This window comes from Neophocaena asiaeorientalis, unplaced genomic scaffold, assembly GCF_003031525.2.
Source record: "Neophocaena asiaeorientalis asiaeorientalis breed wild unplaced genomic scaffold, Neophocaena_asiaeorientalis_V1.1 scaffold521, whole genome shotgun sequence".
Taxonomy (NCBI): domain Eukaryota; kingdom Metazoa; phylum Chordata; class Mammalia; order Artiodactyla; family Phocoenidae; genus Neophocaena; species Neophocaena asiaeorientalis.
Window position 1 is genome coordinate 6,104,072 of NW_020174712.1, and position 21,009 is coordinate 6,125,080.

The following is a 21,009-nucleotide window of genomic DNA, read 5'->3' on the forward strand; positions in this document are numbered from 1 at the left end:
GACACTGATGAAAGAAATTAAAGATGATACCAACAGATGGAGAGATATACCATGTTCTTGGATTGGAAGAATCAATATTATGAAAATGACTATACTACCCAAAGCAATCTAAAGATTCAGTGCAATCCCTATCAAATTACCAATGGCATCTTCTATGGAACTAGAACAAAAAAATCTTAAAATTTCTTTGGAGACACAAAAGACCCCACATAGCCAAAGAAGTCTTGAGGGAAGAAAACGGAGCTGGAGGAATCAGGCTCCCTGACTTCAGACTATACTACTAAGCTACAGTAATCAAGACAATATGGTACTGGCACAAAAACAGAAACATGGGTCAATGGAACAAGATAGAAATCCCAGAGATAAACCCACAAACCTATGGTCAACTAATCTATGACAAAGGAGGCAAGGATATGCAATGGAGAAAAGGCAGTCTCTTCAATAAGTGGTGCTAGGAAAACTGGACAGCTACATGTAAAAGAATGAAATTAGAACACTCCCTAACACCATATACAAAAATAAACTCAAAATGGATTAGAGACCTAAATGTAAGACCAGACACTATAAAACTCTTAGAGGAAAACATAGGAAGAATACTCTTTGACATAAATCACAGCAAGGTCTTTTTTGATCCACCTCCTAGAGTAATGGAAATAAAAACAAAAATAAACACATGGGACCTAATGAAACTTCAAAGCTTCTGCACAGCAAAGGAAACCATAAACAGGGCAAAAAGACAACCCTCAGAATGGGAGAAAATATTTGCAAACGAATCAACGGACAAAGGATTAATCTCCATAATATATAAACAGCTCATGCAGCTCAACATTAAAAAAACAAACAACCCAATCCAAAAATGGGCAGAAGACCTAAATAGACATTTCTCCAAAGAAGACATACAGATGGCCAAGAAGCACATGAAAAGCTGCTCAACATCACTAATTATTAGAGAAATGCAAATCAAAACTACAATGAGGTATCACCTCACACCAGTTAGAATGGGCATCATCAGAAAATGTACAAACCACAAATACTGGACAGGGTGTGGAGAAAAGGGAACCCTCTTACACTGTTGGTGGGAATGTAAGTTGATACAGCCACTATGGAGAACAGTATGGAGGTTCCTTACAAAACTAAAAATAGAATTACCATATGACCCAGCAATCCCACTACTGGGCATATACCCAGAGAAAACCATCATTCAAAAAGACACATGCACCCCAATGTTCATTGCAGCACTATTTACAATATCAAGGTCATGGCAGCAACCTACATGCCCATCGACAGACGAATGGATAAAGAAGATGTGGTACATAAATACAATGGAATATCACTCAGCCATAGAAAGGAACAAAATTGGGTTGTTTGTAGAGATGTGGATGCATCTAGAGACTGTCATACAGAGTGAAGTAAGTCAGAAAGAGAAAAACAAATATTGTATGTTAGCGCATGTATGTGGAACCTAGAAAAAATGGTACAGATGAACTGGTTTGCAGAGCAGAAGTTGAGACACAGATGTAGAGAACAAACGTATGGACACCAAGGGGTGAAAGCGGCGTGGGGCGGGGGTGGTGGTGGTGGTGGTGGTGGTGGGATGAATTGGGAGATTGGGATTGACATGTACACACTGATGTGTATAAAATTGATGACTAATAAGAACCTGCTGTATAAAAAAATAAAGTAAAATTCAAAAATTAAAAAAGAAACTGAATGGGTGAGGGAAGTCAGAATAGTATTTACCCTTAGAAGAGGGGTGAGATTGTCTAGAAAGAAGCGCAAGCAGGCTTCTGGGGTTCTGGTTACAAAAGTGTATTTATTTTGTGAAAATTCATTGAGTATTACTTTAAATCTGTGTGCTTTTCCATATTTAACAACTCTTACGTTTTTAAAACATGAATGGACTGGATTACAATCTTTAATCCTCCAGTTAATAGCTACACTTCAGGTTCCCCATCTTTAAAAAAAAGTGAAAAACAATAATACCTATTTTGTCTGATTATTGTGGCAATTAATAGAGGAAAAAGAGTTAAGCATTCAACATGCCAGGCCTAGTTTAAACACTTAATAATTTTATTAACAATAATAATAATCGATTATCTGGAGAGTTACCTTTTTTTACAGCAACTGTTAAGATATGATTGTTATTATTAGCAATAACAATAGCATGAGTACATTTAAGAAATCAAAATTACTAAAACAGAGCAAAAATATCTACATACTAGATCTTCACTAATGTTTAGAATTACATAGTAACCAAGAGATGCCACTTTAATTTTCTGACAGCAGAAACCCCCCACTCTGCCCATCCCTTTAAAAAAAAAAAAAAAAAAAAAATCAGTGAGAAGATACCCAAGTTTGACAAATGCAAGATTTTGGAAGCTTATTTCTCTTTACCTGCTCTGCCTCGTATTAAACGATGAGTTAAAAAGAAGCACTCTTACTTTCTTATCAGAATGTTGCCATTAAACAAACAGAAGACATAATGAACTATATTCAGTCTTGCCTATTTTTCACAGAAAGAGTATCAGAGGCCAGCTTCATAAAAGGAGCTATTGGGTAAAAAAAATAAAAAGTTTTAATATACATTGGATCAAACAGAGGGGAAAAAGTAGATGGAGAGGAAAGAAGAAGGCAGGCTTGGCCAAGCCAGTAAATGAAGCTAGACTTAGGAGGCACCAGGAGAAAAAGTAACTCTGCCATGGAAGTATTCAATCTTAGAGTTTCAAGAGAGCAGAGAGACTGTTTAGTCCAACACTATATTTCACACTAGAGGAAAGTGAAATGTATATCCAGAAGCAAGATCCAAATTCAAGATGGCTTGAATAGACATCATATCTGTATTAGGTCCTAGGAAAAACATGATCAGTATGGAACATAGGGACATTTCTGTTATAGAGAAGAGCATTCCACATTCTTCCTCTGGTGTAAAAAGCCAGTATGGAACTAATCAAGATTCCTGAATTAATGTAATTTAATGCAACTCAGCACCCTCACTTAAACCATGCTCCTTCACTAAAGTGGGTGGAAGGTAGATGACTGAAGTGGAGGATGGTTAAGCATCCGGACCCCAGGGGAAGCTGCAGGGGGCAAAGGGGAGAAACAGAATAGTAGAGGTGGAGAAAGGATGTGAAGCCGTCAATTTCCCTCACTGCTCCTGGCCGCTGGAGTTATGAGCCTGAGATCTTCACTGGGCCTCAGAGTAGCTTCTGGCTCTATTCATTACTCTTTCCCCATCCCCAGCTTTAGCAAAAATAAAGACATTTTTGACATACAAATGCCTGACTGAATGGTGGGATTTTAGGGATCCTCCACTCTCCAGGGAGTCATATGGGTTAATAGCCAATAATCCTGGAGATTATTTGGTATCCTACAGCAAATTTTGATTTTCTCTTAATGCCTAGCTGAGGTAGGTAGAGGTTTGAAGTGAGAAGAGGAAGAAACAGAGCTGGCTTTGATGAGTGGAGCTCTTCAGAAGCAATCAGGCATAAACTGGAAACCAAGAGGGATTTTGGAACAGCTCTGAAAGGACAGCTTGAAAGCAGAAGGTACCTGGGGGTCACTGATGCCCAAGACTCAGCTGATAGTGGAGCCCAAGCAATGTGTTAAATTTTATTGTGATAAATATAAATAGCATAAAATTTACCATTTTAACCATTTGTATGTGAATATTTTGGTGGCATTAAGTGTATTCAAAACGCTTTGCAACCATCACCACTATTCATCTCCAGAACTCTTTCATCGTGCCAAATAGAGACTCTGTACCCATTAAACGATAACTTCCCATTCCCACGTTCCCCCAGTCCCTTGTAACCTTTATTCTATTTTCTGTCTCTATGAATTTACCTATTCTAGGCACCTCATGTAAGTGGAATCATACAATATTTGTCTTTTTGTGTCTGGCTTACTTCACTTAGCATATGTTTTCATATCCATGTTGTAGCAAGAATCAGAATTTCATTTGTTTTTATGGCTGAATAATATTCCATTATGTGTATATACCACCTTTTGTTTATTCATTTATCCATAAATGGACTTTTAGGTTATTTCCACCTTTTGGAATTTGTGAATAATGCAGTTATGAACATGGATGCACAAGTATCTCTTTCAGTCCCTGCTTTCAGTTATTCTGGATATATACCAATCTATAAGTGGAATCACTGGCTCATATGGTAATTCTGTTTAAATTTTTGAGGAATTGGCATAATGTTTTCCACATCAGCTGTACCGCTTTACATTCCCACCAGCCATTCATAAGGGTTCCAATTTCGCCACATCCTTGCCAACACTTTTTTTTTGTTTATAAACTTATTTTATTTATTTATTTTTGGCTGCATTGGGTCTTCATTGTTGCATGAGGGCTTTCTCTAGTTGCTGTGAGCGGGGGCTACTCTTCATTGCGGTGCATGGGCTTCCCATTGTAGTGGCTTCTCTTGTTGTGAAGCACGGGCTCTAGGCACATAGGCTTCAGTAGTTGTGGCACACAGGCTCCATAGTTGTGGCTCGCAGGCTCTAGAGCGCAGGCTCAGTAGCTGTGGAGCACGGGCTTAGTTGCTCCGCGGCACGTGGGATCTTCCCGGTCCAGGACATGAACCCATGTCCCCTGCGCTGGCAGGCGGACTCTTAACTACTGTGCCACGAGGGAAGTCCTCCAACACTTGTTATTTTCCATTTTCTAATAGCCATCCTAATGAGTGTACAATGTGTTTTTTTAATGCCACTCCTATGATTTTAATATGTAACGGTGGGGTGAGGGGAAAGCATGCATCTGGGGCTCAATTTTTCATTTGGGTAAAATGGAATAAATAAACCTCATCTCAAAGGGTGGATGTGATGATTAAATGAGTACCCCATAGAAGGTAATCAACAAATCAACAAATGTTGGTCTCTCTCTCATTCGCTTAGATTTCCACTAAACTTCCTCCTTCAATGTCCAGAAAAACTCTGTGAAGTTTTAAACTATGTAGATTTGACATAGGGCTGATTTTAACTTCTGCTTTGCTTTACCTATAAATCATGGAACAGATGTCAAATGTGTCCTCCATTACCTCTAAATAGCACTACACCTGTGCCCAGCTTTCCTCTGAAATTAAGTACTCATCAGCTCTATTAAACAAACAAGGAGCAGCTGTAATGCTCGGGGATCGTGTGGGATTATACTTTAAAATGACAGCTCTGCCAACACTTTGTTGAATAACTCCAACAAATTGTCTAGTTAAATTAATAAAATACTTTGGCACCATAAAATCCTGAAATACATGTTTGACACCTTAGAAATATTTTCAGAGATAAGTAACAAAGGTGTTTATTTTTAATCAGTGTGTTTTCTTCCATCTCTCAGTCACAAACCATGGCTTAGTTCATTGGTTGAACACTCATTGCATGTCCTTTGTAAAGTGCTGCAGATCTGCAATAATGTTATTTTGGGGCTCCTGACAGAATCTATAGAAGGCCCCAGGAACCACAAACCAATCAGTCAACAATGCAATGCCTAAAGTATCTGCATCAAAACACTGAACAATTGCCTTGCAACAAAGCTGGGACCAAACTACCTTAAAGAAAAGGTGTTCTAGCCAGATTTTCTACAATACACAACCATGGATCAATGAAATATTGGAAAACCCTAAGTGATTAAGACTCACTGCTGTGCATTTATCCTATGGTGTCATAACGTGGCAAATCAACACAAAACAACTACATAAAGGGATTTTCAGAGTGGACTCAAAAATCTGTTAAAGCAAACAAAATTTCTTGCAATTTTCTATTTGCTCAGATCAAATCAGAACTATTCACAGATTTCACATGCTCCTCTGCGTAATCCAAAACTTTTGAAAGGTCAGCCTTAGGTAAAATTCTAAAGCGAACAGCTTCTGATTGACAGGCTTCACCTCCCCAGCCTTCCTGCCTGGCATCTCACTTCCTTTCCCTTCTGGGTGTCACAGATGTGGTGAGTGAATCCATTACTTGGCCCTATCTATACCGGCCGTTTGGGAAAGGTCTCTCTAAAGAACTAACAATTAGGCTGAGATCTACAGCCAAGCTTCTCACACTTTAATGTGCACATGAGTTACCTGGGGACTTGGTTAAAGTGTGGATTCTGATTCATTAGGTCTAGGGTGGGGTCTGAGTCCTAACAAGCTCTCAGGGAAGCCCGTGCCGCTGGTCTTGGACACCAGTTAGTGTAGTAAGGATACAAGTGAATGCTAGCCAAAGAGAGAGTGAGTACATCCCAGCCCAGGCAGCCTTGACCAGGCCAGCTCACGGATCTGAGAAAAGAGCAAAGTGACTAAGACAGATGAGTACTGGCATGAAAGGTGAGGCCAAAAAGGCAGACAAGAGCTAGGTCAATGTGTTAGGGGCCTACTAGGTACAAGGCACTGGGCTAGGCTCTGGGTAAACAGAAATAAATAAGGCAAGCTTAGTCCCTGCATCCTTAGAGCTTGCAGTCTAGCAGAATTACCTTGTAGGTGGGAAACCATTAAAATTTATAAACAGAGGAGAAATGTGATCCAATTGAAATCTTTAAGGGAACTCTCTGGATGCTCTGTAGAGCATGAATTAGAGGGACACAAAGTTGGAAAGAGGAGTTTTGTTTACACACCAGGTGAGAGATATTGATGGGGATGGAAGGAGATTGCTTTTAGGACATGTTTTTGAAGTAGAATAACAGGACTTGATTGCAAGTGGTCCTAACAGAGGTGTGGCAAAAAGAAGGAAGCATCAAGGATTACTCCTCATTTCTGGGAGAAGAAAGTAGGCAAATGGAGGTGACTTCTATGAAGAACAAGAAGGTTGGATAAGAAATAAACTAACAGGAAGGAATAGATTTAGGAAGAGGCATAAGTTTGGGGATAGAATTCAAAAGTTCTGAGTTCTGATTTTAGGTATGCCTGTGAAAATCCAAGTGGAAACTTCAAAAAAACAGTTGGACATGATGTTTTGGCACTTAGCAGGAGAGGTCTGTAGTACAGATTTACATTTGAGAGTCATAAGCATTTAAATGATATTTAAAGTACAGGAATTATTAAAATCTTATTTAAAGTCTGTATCAAGTGAGAAGAGGACCCAGAACCAAGCCCTGAGGAACTCTAGCATTTAGCGTTTGGAGGTAAGGAAGAAGGAGATGGAGAGGAGGATCTGAGCCAAAGAAAGGGGAAGAAAATCACCCAAGTATAGAATCAAAGGAGCCCCCAAAAAAGTGAGATTCAGAGGAAGAGGTTTACTCTACTGAATATTCCTGATAACGCACTGGACTTAAAAATAGGAAGGCTACTGTTAAAAGTTTGATTTTGATTTTATAGTTGTCTTTATTTTCAAAAGAAAATTATTCTTTGTACTGAGAAGTGAAAGCACTGTCAGTTCTAAATCTATTAGTGAAGGGAGTAAGGAGATGGATGGGAAAGACAGGGGCTGCAGTGTATATAAAATGAATGGATTCTGTAACTGGTAAATAAAACTGTTATTCCTAGAAACATAAAAAGGAAGGCTGTTGGTAACTGTTACGGTCTCAGTTGTGTTCACCCAAAACGTATATATTGAAGTCCTAACCCCAATACCTCAGACTGTGAATGTTTTTGGAGATAGGGCCTTTTAAAAGGTAATTACGGTTAAATGAGGTCACGCAGGTAGACCCTAATCAATATGACTGGTGTCCTTATAAGAAGAGGAGGTTAGGACAAAAATAGAGGGTTGGCCACATGAGGACACCGAGAGAAGGTGCCAAGGACAGAGGCCTCAGAAGAAACCAAATCTGCCAACACTTTGATCTTGGATTTCCAGCCTCCAGAGCTGTGAGAAAATAAACTTCTGTCGTTTACACCACCCAATCTATGGTATTTTGTTATGGCTGCCCTAGCAAACTACTACAGTGACCTTAGCAAAAGTAGTTTAACGGACTTAATGAACGTGAAAACCAGCTGGCCTAGATAAAGAGTGAAAGGAAAGTGAGGAAGAGGAGACAGTAAATGTGGAATATTCCTGAGGAAAATTTGGCCATGAAGGGAGAGAAGAGAGGGCTTGGTAGCTAGAAAGGCATACAGAGTCAAGGGAAGGGATCTCTCTAAGATGGAAGATAATATCTTCCATATGAATGAAAGATTTATATATTTTTGTCTTTATGTTTATTCTGTGTGTAATATTGATCCCATTTTTTTCACTTTTTATCTGATGTTGGAGCATAGCCAATTAACAGTGTTGTCATAGTTTCAGGTGCACAGCAAAGCGACTCGGCCATACATATACATGTATCCATTCTCTCCCAGACTCCCCTCCCATCCAGGCTGCCACATAACATTAAGCAGAGTTCCCTGTGCTATACAGTAGGTCCTTGTTGGTTTTCCTTTTAAATATACCAGTGTGTACATGTCAGTCCCAAACTCCCTAACTGTCCCTTCCCTCCACCCTTCCCCCCCTGGTAACCATAAGTTCATTCTCTATGATTTATATTTAAATGCTGACAGAAAACATCAAGGAGGAGAAAGACTGAAGATGCAGATGAGAAATGGAAAAGTGATAAACAACAGAATCCCTGAAAGCCAAGGAAAGAAGAGACCCAGGGATCCTGTAGAAATTCCGTAGAGGGTTCTTTTACCAGAAGAGGGACTTCCTCTAGGGTCACAGGATTGCAGAAACTTATAAATTACAGATAATATCATACCTAATTGTAAAGCTTTATGATTTTCAATAAACCTGGCTACCCATGATCTAATACAGTCACCCTGTGAATTAAGTGGGGCAGACAAGTTATCTACATTTTACACATGAAGAAAGGAGCCGCAAGATGAAGTGTTTTGCTTGAGGTCACACAGCGGGTTAGTCCCACTGTCAGCTTTAGGTCACAGGGCTCCTGACACTATTTCACACTGGAAATGTAGACTGAATTAGATACAATGTCAGTTACTATACTTTTAAATCTTGAAAATTAGAAGATTCTTAGTAAGATTTTTATTCATTAACAAAGTACAAATCAGGGAGTCAGCACCTCAAAATGTTTTGTTACACAAATCACCAGATACAAGGAGAGGTTCCCTTTTCTGCTTATTTGCAAGAATGAAATCGCTCTGGGTCAAATAGAGAAAACTCAAATAGAGGAAGGTTATTTTGAAGGGATGAAATTAAACCTAGCACAATAGATGAATGAAGTTCTAATTAAGTGAAAGATGATGAAGTTCAAAATGAAAGGATTTTACTTTCAGGAATCTGAGATTTGGCAGGGGGGAGTGGGGTAAACCTAAAGACAAAATCAGAAGTCTTCTGGGGCAGGGAGAGAATATGAGAAACATCAATTAGAAAAGCTTTTCAAATTCAAACAGACTCTTAAAACTAGCAAATCCCTAGGACTAAACTCCAATTGGGAAAAACTCTGAAGGAAATATCTCCCACTCCCATGAGATATCAAACATGATTTAGGTAAAAAGCTTTTAGTTTTATGGCTGGGGAGGTAGCAGTAAAGAAAATGAACTTCCTGCCAGTGATTCTTTTTCAAGCCCTGCCAATTCCTGTATCTGGAGAAACGATAAAGAATGTCAAGCCTCATGTTATAAGAGCCGCCGCAGATCTCCAGCTTACCTGCATTCAAGCATCAGAACATCCTAAGTCTGTTTCTAGCCCAGGCTGGAATTGAGAGGAACAGGACCCTTGGCTGTCGTTCACCCTCAACTACACTATCTGTATGTCAGCATAACAGGGCCATCAGCAGTAGGTGTCAGAGAGATACAGATTGCTGGAGTGAACAGCTGATGAAAAGCAGAACCTTTTCTCTTTGGCAGCAGTACCAATACCATGAAGCACGTCTCTTTTGGAGCTTTCCAAACTACTTCAAAGCAAGTTTTCTGGTGTGGATCAAGAAAGCCAGGCCAGTTGCCCCTGAGGGCAGAGCCACCAGCCAAAATGTTGATGAGGGAAGGCAGCTCAGGACCCATGCTCAGGCCATGGAGCAGTCCTTCTCAGAGCTCTGTTAGCTCCAGCAAACCCGAGCAACACCTGAAGAAAGCAGAGTTGAGTTCTGTGATCTTTGGCCAATCCAAAGGGGCCCAGTTCCCTAGATGACCAGTGCCACCCTCCCCCAGACCCCGCCTGCTCCCTGACGGGTTTGCTAAAGATTTCCAAGCTCAATTCTGCCTTCTTCAAATTGAACCAAGGCCTGTTTTAGGTTGAACAAAACTCTGGGACCTAAGTATGAGATCTGAGTTGGCTTTTTTTCTCTCTCTCAGTCCTTTATTTTGGTTTTTTTTTAGTGTTTTAGAAATTTTCCTTAATTTAACCTAAAAGAGAGACTTATGACATTTGAACTAATATGGAAAAGCCAACAGGACAGAGAATTTGGAGACAGTCTTTCAGAGCCCCACAAGGTATTGGGTTGGCCAAAAAGTTCATTCGGGTTTTTCCATAAGCTGTTGCAGAAACTTTTGGCCAACCCAATACATGAAGTTTATCAACATAACCCTCCCCTGTGCCTCTCCCCAGGTTCCAAATCTGCACTTTTAGCCACAAAGTTTAAAGTGGCAGCTCCTCCCTGTGAAACCTACAGCTGAGGATTAATTCCTGAAGACTAATGACTTTGAGGAATCAAAGAACTCACTAGTGAAGAGACAGCATAAACGTGGTGGTTCAGAATTAGACTTGTTGCAAATCTCAGCACCATCTCTTCCTAGCTGTGTGATTCTTAGTCTCTCTGACCCTCAGTTTTATCATCTCTAAAATGGGACTAATAACATGTATATCAGAGTATTGTTGTGAGGGTTGAATGTGAAGATATTCAAAATTATTTAATATGTCCAATGTTGAACATAGTGCTAAGCATACAACAGGTACTCAATAAATATTAATAGCCTTCCCAATTCACATCTCCAAATAGTGGAATTTCTGATTGAGACAAGAGATAGTTCCCAGCAGTCCTATGGGAGGCAGTCAAATTTATTGCTAACCAATCAGGAAGTTTGCCTCAGACCAAAACATCACTTTTATGCAAGCCTAGAACTTGGTGAATAAGGGAGAAAACAATCAATGTCCCTAAGAAGACATTAAAGGATTTACCCCATAACATAATTCTCTCACTATACTTGTTCGCTGAATTTCCATTTAGATTTCAGTTCCACACGGTAATACAATTTGCCATAATGGAAGTGATGAGGATGGTATTTGGCCAAGGAACAAATCTCCACATGATGCCCCTAAGATAGATACATATGTACAGAAAACAAAGCACAGTAAAATAACACTTTATTGCTACCTGGAGATTTTCCCCAAACACAGAGAGAGGTCTACTGAGCTGACCTTAAAGCTGGAAGGACTCTGTTACTAACTTGGTCTGGTGCCAAAGCAAGACAGAGACCCCTCCCGCCTACTTCTCCCAAAGCCCAGGCCCAAGTCTTAGATCTGGACACTCTCTTATGAGAAAGGGACAGAACACCTGTCGGAGAGGAGGATGAGGAAAGCAGCCAGAGAGAGTGTAGTCCCAAGGAAGCCAGGGGAGCTTGCTTAGGTTTTGTTTTAGTTTTCCTTGTTTGTTTTTGGTTGTGCGTTCAGTGAAAGAGAGCGGATATCCTCTACTGCCAAAGAATTAGAATGCAGACTTGTCTTATGCAGCATTTGGGGGAGCAAAGGGGGCCCCCAAAAAAGAAATGATTAGACTTTCTCCCAAAAGGAGTAGTCGCAAGCTAAGTTAGCTCTCCACCTTGCTCATAAATCTTAACCTAGAGTTAGGAAAGTTCTACCTCTAGCTGTGGCTCATAAAAGATCCTTGAATTTGACCAACTATAGAAGTCCATCTTCATGGAGATGAAGTAAAAGGGAAGGTATAATAGAAGCTGTGGGCTTTCTGTCCTCCACAGGCCAACAGAAATGTCTCTACTTCTTACAGAGCTGGTGCACAGAAAGCGTTCAAATGATGCTTACCCACTGAAAATACCACAGAACTGTTCCTTATCTCACCGCAAATATTAAAGATTTCAAAGAATTTTTTGTCTGTATTATGGTACCCTATTCACAGATCAATAAAGCTCCTACCCAGAAAGAAGTGAGATTTCAAAAGAAAGAATGTTAGCATTCTCTGGGTCTTAAAAAGCATTGTAGGAGAACGGTAAATAGGTCCTGGAATCAAATAGACTTAGATTCACATTCCAGCTATACCACTTATTAATTGTGTGACCTTGGGTAAGTCTCTCAAATTTAGTTCCTCATGGGCTTCCCTGGTGGCGCAGTGGTTGAGAGTCCGCCTGCTGATGCAGGGGACAGGGGTTCATGCCCCGGTCCGGGAAGATCCCACATGTTGCGGAGCAGCTGGGCCCGTGAGCCATGGCTGCTGAGCCTGCGTGTCCGGAGCCTGGGCTCCGCAACGGGAGGGGCCACAATAGTGAGAGGCCCGCGTACCACAAAAAAAAAAAAAAAAAAAAAAAAAAAATTTAGTTCCTCAGCACAATTAGAACAGTAAGAGTAGCCAACAATAGGGTTGTGTGTGGATTTGTTCATAAATTCTACTGTATGATTTCAAAGCACATGCTTTTACCTACAATATTATAAAGCCTCCTATGATAAAGCTATTAGAAGTCTCATGTATGCAACTCTTTAAAAATTCTGTAAATATAATGGATTAAGAATGAATAAATCTTTAGATGAAATAGTAAAGTATGGTTTGTTTTTAAGAAATCCAGACTGACAGTTTGGACAAAAATCAAGTCATAATTTTACGTCTCTTTTAGGGACTAGATTTTATTAGCTAAGGTGCTATGGACTACATATTTGTGTCCTCCCCAAATTCATATGTGAAAGCCCTAACCTACAATGGGATGATATTAGGAGATTGGGTTTTGGAAAGGTAATTTAGTTTAGGTGAGGTCATGAGGGTGAGGAACTCATAATGGGATTAATGTTCTTATAAGAAGAGAAAGAGAGCTCTCTCTGCCATATGAGGATACGAGAAGCTAGCCATTGGCAGATCAGGAAGAGGTCCTGACCAGACCAGCCTTAATTTTGGACTTCCCAGCCTCTAGAACTGAGAGAAGTAAATGTTTTTTTGTTTATGATAATAGGTTATGCAGTTCAAGCAAACTAAGACATAAGAATTCTCTTTTTTAAAAAATCCAGTTTAATTGCAGTCACCTACCATCCTGAGATGCTGTCTCCTCTCTCCTCCCTTGAAATATAAGCTCTAGGGCTACAGCTCCAAGGAGCCAGACCTCTAACCCAAATCTGAAGAGTTTGTCTCTGCTCCTGAAGGATGTTTCTGTCAAACTTAGACTATCAAAGAATGTTTACTAAGTGGAATGAAACATCTCCATGCTGCTCGCCAGCCAACATCTGCAGAGCACACCTCTGTGGGTTCTGTTGGACCACTGAGACTACTTAATCCTGCCCATCAGACTGAGGTCTTGGATTCAGCTGGGAAGTCTAGATTCTGGTATCAACTTTGCCCTCAGAATGCACATTAATGCCCTGCTTAGCTTTGAGCACTGAACAGTGAACATTTGGCCATTACCTCTGGCCAGTGGCCTCTCTCCCTGTTCCAATGCCCGTCAGCCTGACTCCCAGTTAGCCTTGGCCTTCACTGAATATCAGGCCTGCTGGGTCCACCTATGACTCCATCAAAGTCAGAACATGATCTGCTGGCTCCCAGTCCAGGGTCTTCCCTCAACTCCATCAGTATATATATTAAACAACCAGGCTTGCTTTATTTTCATTTTCTCATTTTGCCACTTCTTAGAATTCTCTTTTTTGAGAATCCTGACCCCCAACATTCCGTAATCCTCTTGAAAGGGACACAGCAAATATGCTGCATGCACAGTGCAAACAGAGGCTGATTTCATTTTTCCATCACCTAAAAAGCACTTTAGGTAATTTCTAAAACAGCAGTAAAATCTATTTATAAAGAATGCTGATTTGTTTTCTGCACTTTCCACCAACATAGCGGTTCAATTTATTTCCTTACCATAAAAAGAACCATTACTTTTTTAAACAATCAGAGTTAGTACATTTTCGAAATGTTTTAATTTCAAAAAAAAAAAAAAAAAAAACTTGAAAATCAGAGTGTAAATAGCTTTCTTAAAATGGCCCCATTTCAGACCCAGTTTGCTGATTAATGATTTCGCTGTGCTTCAAGGCAGACGATTTCAGTCATTGGGTGTATAATATAATGATGTTTTTAAGAAGCCGTTAATATCACTAAAAATATAATTATTATAAATGAAATTATAAGGAAAAAAGAGAAATCTTCACTCTAACAATGCCAAATTTTAGACTAACTCATAAATTATGTTTCTATAAGAAAAACCCTACACGTTTCTTCTATGGGACAAACCTAATTGCACCCTGAAAACTTACTAATTATGGAATAGGAACGACAGTAATTTTTTGAGTACCTTGTGTTCTTGGGAGCAGCTGCCTTGTGTTATTAGAAGGGAAACAGCAGCACCTTGTGGACACATAAGAAAGTAGACACATTTTGTTCAAGTAGCATCAGGTTGTATTAAAAATATCATTTTTTTAGGTTTCTGTAGCCCTTCCTACATAAGGAATAGTGTCATATTTGTATTTTAAGGACAGCATAGCATTGCTTATAGAGATTTATAAGTGATATCAAAGTGTATTCAGGGAGACACATCATCTAAATACACCTTCAAGGGCACTTTATAAATTCCAAATTGGGGTGTGGGAAAAAATGAGACAAAAAGCTTCTTTGAATGCACCAGAAACTTAGAAGATGGACAAAATAAGTCTTTAATCAAGAAGAATCAATGATGTCCATTCACACAATTCCTAATTTCTGGCAATACTGTAATCTAAAAAGTAAATTCTAACAAGAGTGTAAAGGAAAATGAAAGGAAAGAAGAGCACAACCTTCATTTCCACACTCCCTAACCCCGCTCTCCCTGCCAGTCAACAAAACCCTCCACAAAGGCTGCTTTCTCATCTGAACTTACCCTCTACTCTGTGCTCACGTGGTCCAGGGGACGCTGGGAGGCCCTGAGTCCCTTTCAGGAAGCCTGCAAGGTCAAAACCCTTTCCGTGACAGTACTTAGGTGTTACTTGCCTCTCCCACCCCCATCTTCTCCCCAGTGTACACTGGAGTCTCCCATAAGCTGCCCGGTATGTGATATCACAAGAAATTGAATGTGGAAGCAGATAGGAGAACCAAAATCTCTTCTGTTAAGCCAGACACTAAAGATATATATGCAAAAATATAAAACAATGCCACTCTTCTCATCAATTTTAATAAAATGTTATTTATGTTAACACGTAATAGGTCTATTTTCTAATAATTTTTTAAATTTCTCAGTTTTAATTTTTAGTATGGTAAATATAGATAGATATAATCCATATTTTAAAAAACTTCTAAAGGGTCCTCAATAATTTTTATGAGTATAAACTTTTTGACACCAAAAAGTTTGAGACCTGACGCTTTAAAGCACATACTCTCTGAAGTAGCTTCCACCTACTCCATTTCTTAAGGACAATACTTGATTGATCATCTCCCATCCCCCACACCCAAGCTGTGTTGCAAAATCCAGAAACGATTTCTCTACTCCAGGCCTCCCTCATATGGGGAAGTGCTCCATATTGTGGGAATTATGTATTAACTTCTCTACAAAGAGCACCCTTCAATGTCATCAACCTATTTGAAACCACTTTCTTCATACCCTCTCTCTCTAAGACATGTATTTTAAATGTTCCTTCTCTCCAGCACAAGTAAATAGGGCTCTGCTTAGTAATGTGTCAACAGAAAACAAGAAAAAAGAAGATGCTTTGATAAGTGAGAAAATAATGATAGAATGTGGTAGAATGTCATATATCTCCTGTCCTGTCATCTTGTACTCTATATATCTTCTGTGTATATTAGACAATGTTACATGTTGAAGGGGTAAATCCATAGAGTATAGTCCAGAATGTCCCAGCTTAGGTCCTTAGAAGATGTGCTCATGATAGCCTACATAACACTCTTGAAATGTTAAATATTTTTACTGAAAATGATTAAAGACTTAAATATAAGACCTGAAAACATAAAACTCCTAAGTGAAAACATAGAGAAAAAGTTCCTCAACATTGGTCATGGAAATAATTTTTTGGATGTGACACCAAAGGCACAAGCAACAAAAGCAAAATAAACAAGTGGGACTACAACAGACCAAAAAGCTTCTGCACAGCAAAAGAAACAATCAACAAATTAAAAAGGCAATCTACAGAGTGGGAGAAAATATTTGCAAATCATATATGTGATAAGGGATTAATATCCAAAATATATAAGAAATTCATTCATTAGAAAAAAAACCTGTTAAAAATGGACAAAGGAACGGAATAGATATTTTCCCAAAGGCCAACAGGTATATGAAAAGACACTCAATGTCACTAATCATCAGGGAAATGCAAATCAAAACCACAATGAAATATCACCTCACACCTGTTAGAATGACTATTAGCAGGAAGACGAGATAATAAGTACTGGCAAAGATGTGGAGAAAAGGGAACCCTTACGCACTGTTGGTAGGAATGTAAATTGGAGCAGCCACTGTAGAAAATAGCATGGAGGTTCCTTAAAAAAGTGAAAATAGGACTTCCATATGATCCAGTAATCCCACTTCTGGGTATATATCCAAAGGAAAGGAAATCAGTATCTCGAAGAGATATCTGCACTTCCATGTTTGATGCAGCATTATTCACAATAGCAAAGATGGAAACAACCTAAATGTCTGTCTATGAATGAATGGATAAATAAGATGTGGTATATATATGTGTGTGTGTGTGTGTGTGTGTGTGTGTGTGTGTACTGTCTCATAGAAACAGAGAGTAGAACAGTCGATGTTTTCATGTCAGATCTATATGTTTTGCCTCCATTTTCTTTTAGTCCAAACAACAGAACACAATTTTAGTAGTTAGTGAAATTGGTCTGGACCCACTGCTCTCATACTGCAATCACTGTTAAACCTAATCTTTTGCCACAAAAACACTGGGGAAGAATGTACCATATGCACTTGTCAAAATAAATTGTTTTACCTTGCTTTTAAAGACTCAAGGTAAAACAATTCCTTCCAGAAAAATTAAGAAATAAAAACTTGGAAATGTAAAATATGTTGTTAAGTCTTTGCATAAGGATGCTAATAGAGCATAAACATCAGTTTTTCAAATTTTCATTTCAAATGAAAATTTTTAAGACGGGGAGCGTTAGTAATTTGTTAAAAACTTCCCATTTAAATTAACTCAAGTAAATATAAGGATTTTCCTTCATTTAAAGCCTTTTTTACAAGAACACTTTAAAGCATAATTGGTTTCTCCCCTAAATCTAGTCCCAAGTCACCATTTACAACTGAACATCAAAGATTTCAGAAATGGTTTTGAAGCTCTTGCACCTTACTAAGTGCTATTTGCAACCTCAGACTTCTATCATTTTGGACTTTACTTCTGCACAGCAATAAACACACCTCTCCCATTATTCTCTACCTCCATACACTTCTCTTTTCATTTAATATCTAATTTTTCTCATAGTATTCTTACCCATCTTTAAGTATACAAATGACAAAAGATACAGTATAGTACAATACATATAGTATGTGTATAAACATTGTATCTAGCTATAAAATTTTTCCTTTTAAAAACTAAATATTTAATTTTCAGAAAAGATAGAAGTTTGGGGAACAACCTTCTCCAGCTGCCAGTCATGAAAACATAAATTCTAGGTCAATGTTTCCCAAATTTGCCTGACCACTAAGAATCATTTGTGACACTTACCAAAAACACATATTCCTGGGTCCCATCAATGATCTTCTTGAATAAAAATCTCTAGATGAGGGGCCTGGGGGTAAGTGTTTCTAAAAAATATCTTCAGTGATTCTTTTTTTTTTCTGTCCGCACCGCGCAGCTCGTGGGATCTTAGCTCCCTGACCAGCGATCAAACTCGGGCCCACAGCAGTGAAAGCACCAAGTCCTAACCACTGAACCGCTAGGGAATTCCCTGCAACGATTCTTAAGGTCAGTAAAGCTTGGAAAATTGCACAAGGATCCCTCTCATTGAATAACCTTGAAAACTTGGCAATGTTAATGGAAAATATGTTAACAGAATTTCCAATTTCTCCCCTTGCTAAAAACATGTTTACTCACACCTCCTCAATTCATCAAGATCCTAGAGGACTTATGTGACCCCTGAAACCCACAGAAACCTGGAGGAGTTGAAAATAAAATTAATTTAAAAAAAAAAGCGGCTGTTTAACTTCAAAAGAGAGGGTGGGACTAGAAGGGAGAGTCATGAATTTATCTCTATTCCAGTACAAAGCATCGTCTTAGATTCTACAAACTAGACTGGATACTAATCTAGTAAACCATTTGTCATGGTTTTGCTTTGAGTTAGGTTTGAATTGGGCCCGTCTTGATTCTGTGGTGCCACCAGGAATCAAGAGTTTAATATTGCCAAAGATTCTTTAATATTCAAACTGGTTTCCATTTTTTTTCTATGTCACAAAGAGCTATGGCTTGAGTGGGAGAATCCTGGTGTCACTTACACAACCCATCATACCCACTGCTGCAGAATAAGTGTCCTGGAACACCACTTTGTTCATCTCACCCCACTACTATTTAATCACTCTAAAGTGCTTACTGATTTCATGCAAATTCTTCAGCCAAGGGAGTTCCCTGGTGGCGCAGTGGTTGACAGTCCGCCTGCCGATGCAGGGGACATGGGTACGTGCCCCGGTCCGGGAAGATCCCACGTGCCGCGGCGCGGCTGGGCCCGTGAGCCATGGCCGCTGAGCCTGCGCGTCCGGAGCCTGTTCTCCGCAACAGGAGAGGCCACAGCAGTGGGAGGCCCGCGTACCGCAAAAAAAAAAAAAAAATTCTTCAGCCAAAAAATGACCCCAGGGACTTCCCTGGTGGCACGGTGGTTAAGAATCTGCCTGCCAATGCAGGGGATACGGGTTCGAGCTCTGGTCTGGGAAGATCCCACATGCTGCGGAACACCTAAGCCTGTGAGCCACAACTATTGAGCCTCGCTCTAGAGCCCGCGAGCCACAACTACGGAGCCCGCGCACCACAACTGCTGAAGCCCACACGCCTAGAGCCCGTGCTCTGCAACAAGAGAAGCCACCGCAATGAGAAGCCCGTGCACCGCAAGGAAGAGTAGCTTCTGCTTGCCACAACTAGAGAAAGCCCGTGCGTAGCAATGAAGACCCAAAGCAGCCAAAAATAAACTTATGAAAATAAAATTTTAAATAAGTTAAAAAAAATGACCCCAACTTGCCTTCTCAATCCTAGTTCCCACCACTCTAATCTACATGCCCTGTGCTCCAAACAACAGGGCTGCCCACTGCTCCTTACACAAGCCCTTTACTCTTCTATCTCTATGCCTTTGCTAATACTGCTGCCACTATCAGACATGCCTATCCTCACCGATCTCCAGCTATCAAAACCCTACCCATTGTTCAAGACCCTTCTCAGATGCCACTTTGACTATTAATCTTCTCCTGATCCCTAGAGCAAGACAGAAGCACAAACTCCTATAACATGTCACCACCACATCCTGCCACAACATTTTGTTTATATCTTTCTCAGGGCACTTTGATATCTAATAATAATAGCTAACATCTATGATGTACTATTTATCAGGAACTTTTAAAAGTATTTTCCTATATTAACTCTCTTAATATTCATCATAACCCTAGGAGGATCATCCCATTTTATAGCTGAAGAAACATAGTTATGTGGAGGTTAAATGACTGTGTCATCTAACTTACGAAGACAGCAAGGTTTGTCCACCCAAGCAGTCTGTCTCCAGAAGCTACACTCTTAATTATGTGTTATACTGCCTCTCCCTGCACATTATTTATTTAGATGAAGGCCCTTAAGATCAGGCCCTGAGTCTAAGCATTTTTGTATTCTCCTATCACCAAGCAGTGTCTTTGCAGAGACAGCTGATAAATAAATAAGGAATTGGCTTCCAATGGCCTGCTATTCCTTACCCATCCAATATGTCTACTTCTGTTTTTCTATCACAACCCCTCCTATCTAGTCAAGTCACACTCTGTTCCACTCTCTTCATTATCCCACACCAGGATTTAGACTCTTACTATTTTAACTGACATTTAGGCAAGGACTACTGTGAAGCAGGCATTGGGTACAGGTGTAGGTGAAACAAGGATAAATAAGCCATGGCTCCTGCGTTTAAAAAGCACAGTATTAAACTACAGAGTGAGAAACGAAGGCTATTTGGGGAAATAGAGGAAGTCATTCAAAGATAGCTTTTTGGAGAAAATGAAGCCTGAGTTTGTCTTAAAGGCTGAAAAAAAAGGGTCACATGAAGAGGGTGGCTAAGAGTCTAAAGCAGCATTCTAGGCAGCAGAAGCAAACACAGAGCTCTCCAACATTTCCAATAATTTTGTGTGACTGGAATTAAGGTGTCAGGGGTTCAGTGGTGGGTAAAGAGGTCACAATCACCAATTTACTAAGTGATGCTAGGATTTTCCCTCCAGAAAGCAACAGGCTTCCCTTTAATAGATTTTAGGTAGGGGAATAATGATGAGCGATTTATTTAGAGAGATCACTCAGCACTACAGAGGATGGTTTGGAAGGTGGAGAAAATGGAATCAGGGAGGTGGATTATCAAACTGATGAGATCGGAACAGGTGATTGAAGTTGTGAAAGCCTCTCAAGACCCCCCCTATATGGAAAGACCTCTCTGATTACATTAGTTTCCAAGGTCACCCTCCCACTCTACCTCCGCCCAAATTCCTGCAGCACTAGTGAAATCTTCGGCCCAAATGTTGGCACTTAATTGTCTTTTATTTTATTCCCTATTTGTTTCCTGTACATTACTCGAGTCTCCCTAATTAAAACAGTACAATAAACGTTTACATAATTGAGATGGCTCGTGACGTCGTCCAAGGCCCCGTAACGCGCTCTGTGTTACCCAGCGCCCCCACCGCCCCGCTCCCACACGCCGGCTCAGCCCTCGGCCGCGGGGCGCAGTCAGGACCCGTCTGCTGTGCAGTCCGGAGGGTTGACGGAGTCATTTATTTCACCCTCTGATCTAACTATCGT

General features: G+C 39.9%; 1 long non-coding RNA gene across 1 annotated transcript in view; it reads right to left on the minus strand.

Moving 5' to 3' along the window:
• The window catches only part of LOC112409658 (uncharacterized), a 100,414-nt gene that overhangs the window by 49,035 nt on the left and 30,370 nt on the right, over positions 1 to 21,009 (minus strand). The gene's annotated exons all lie outside the window — the stretch shown is intronic.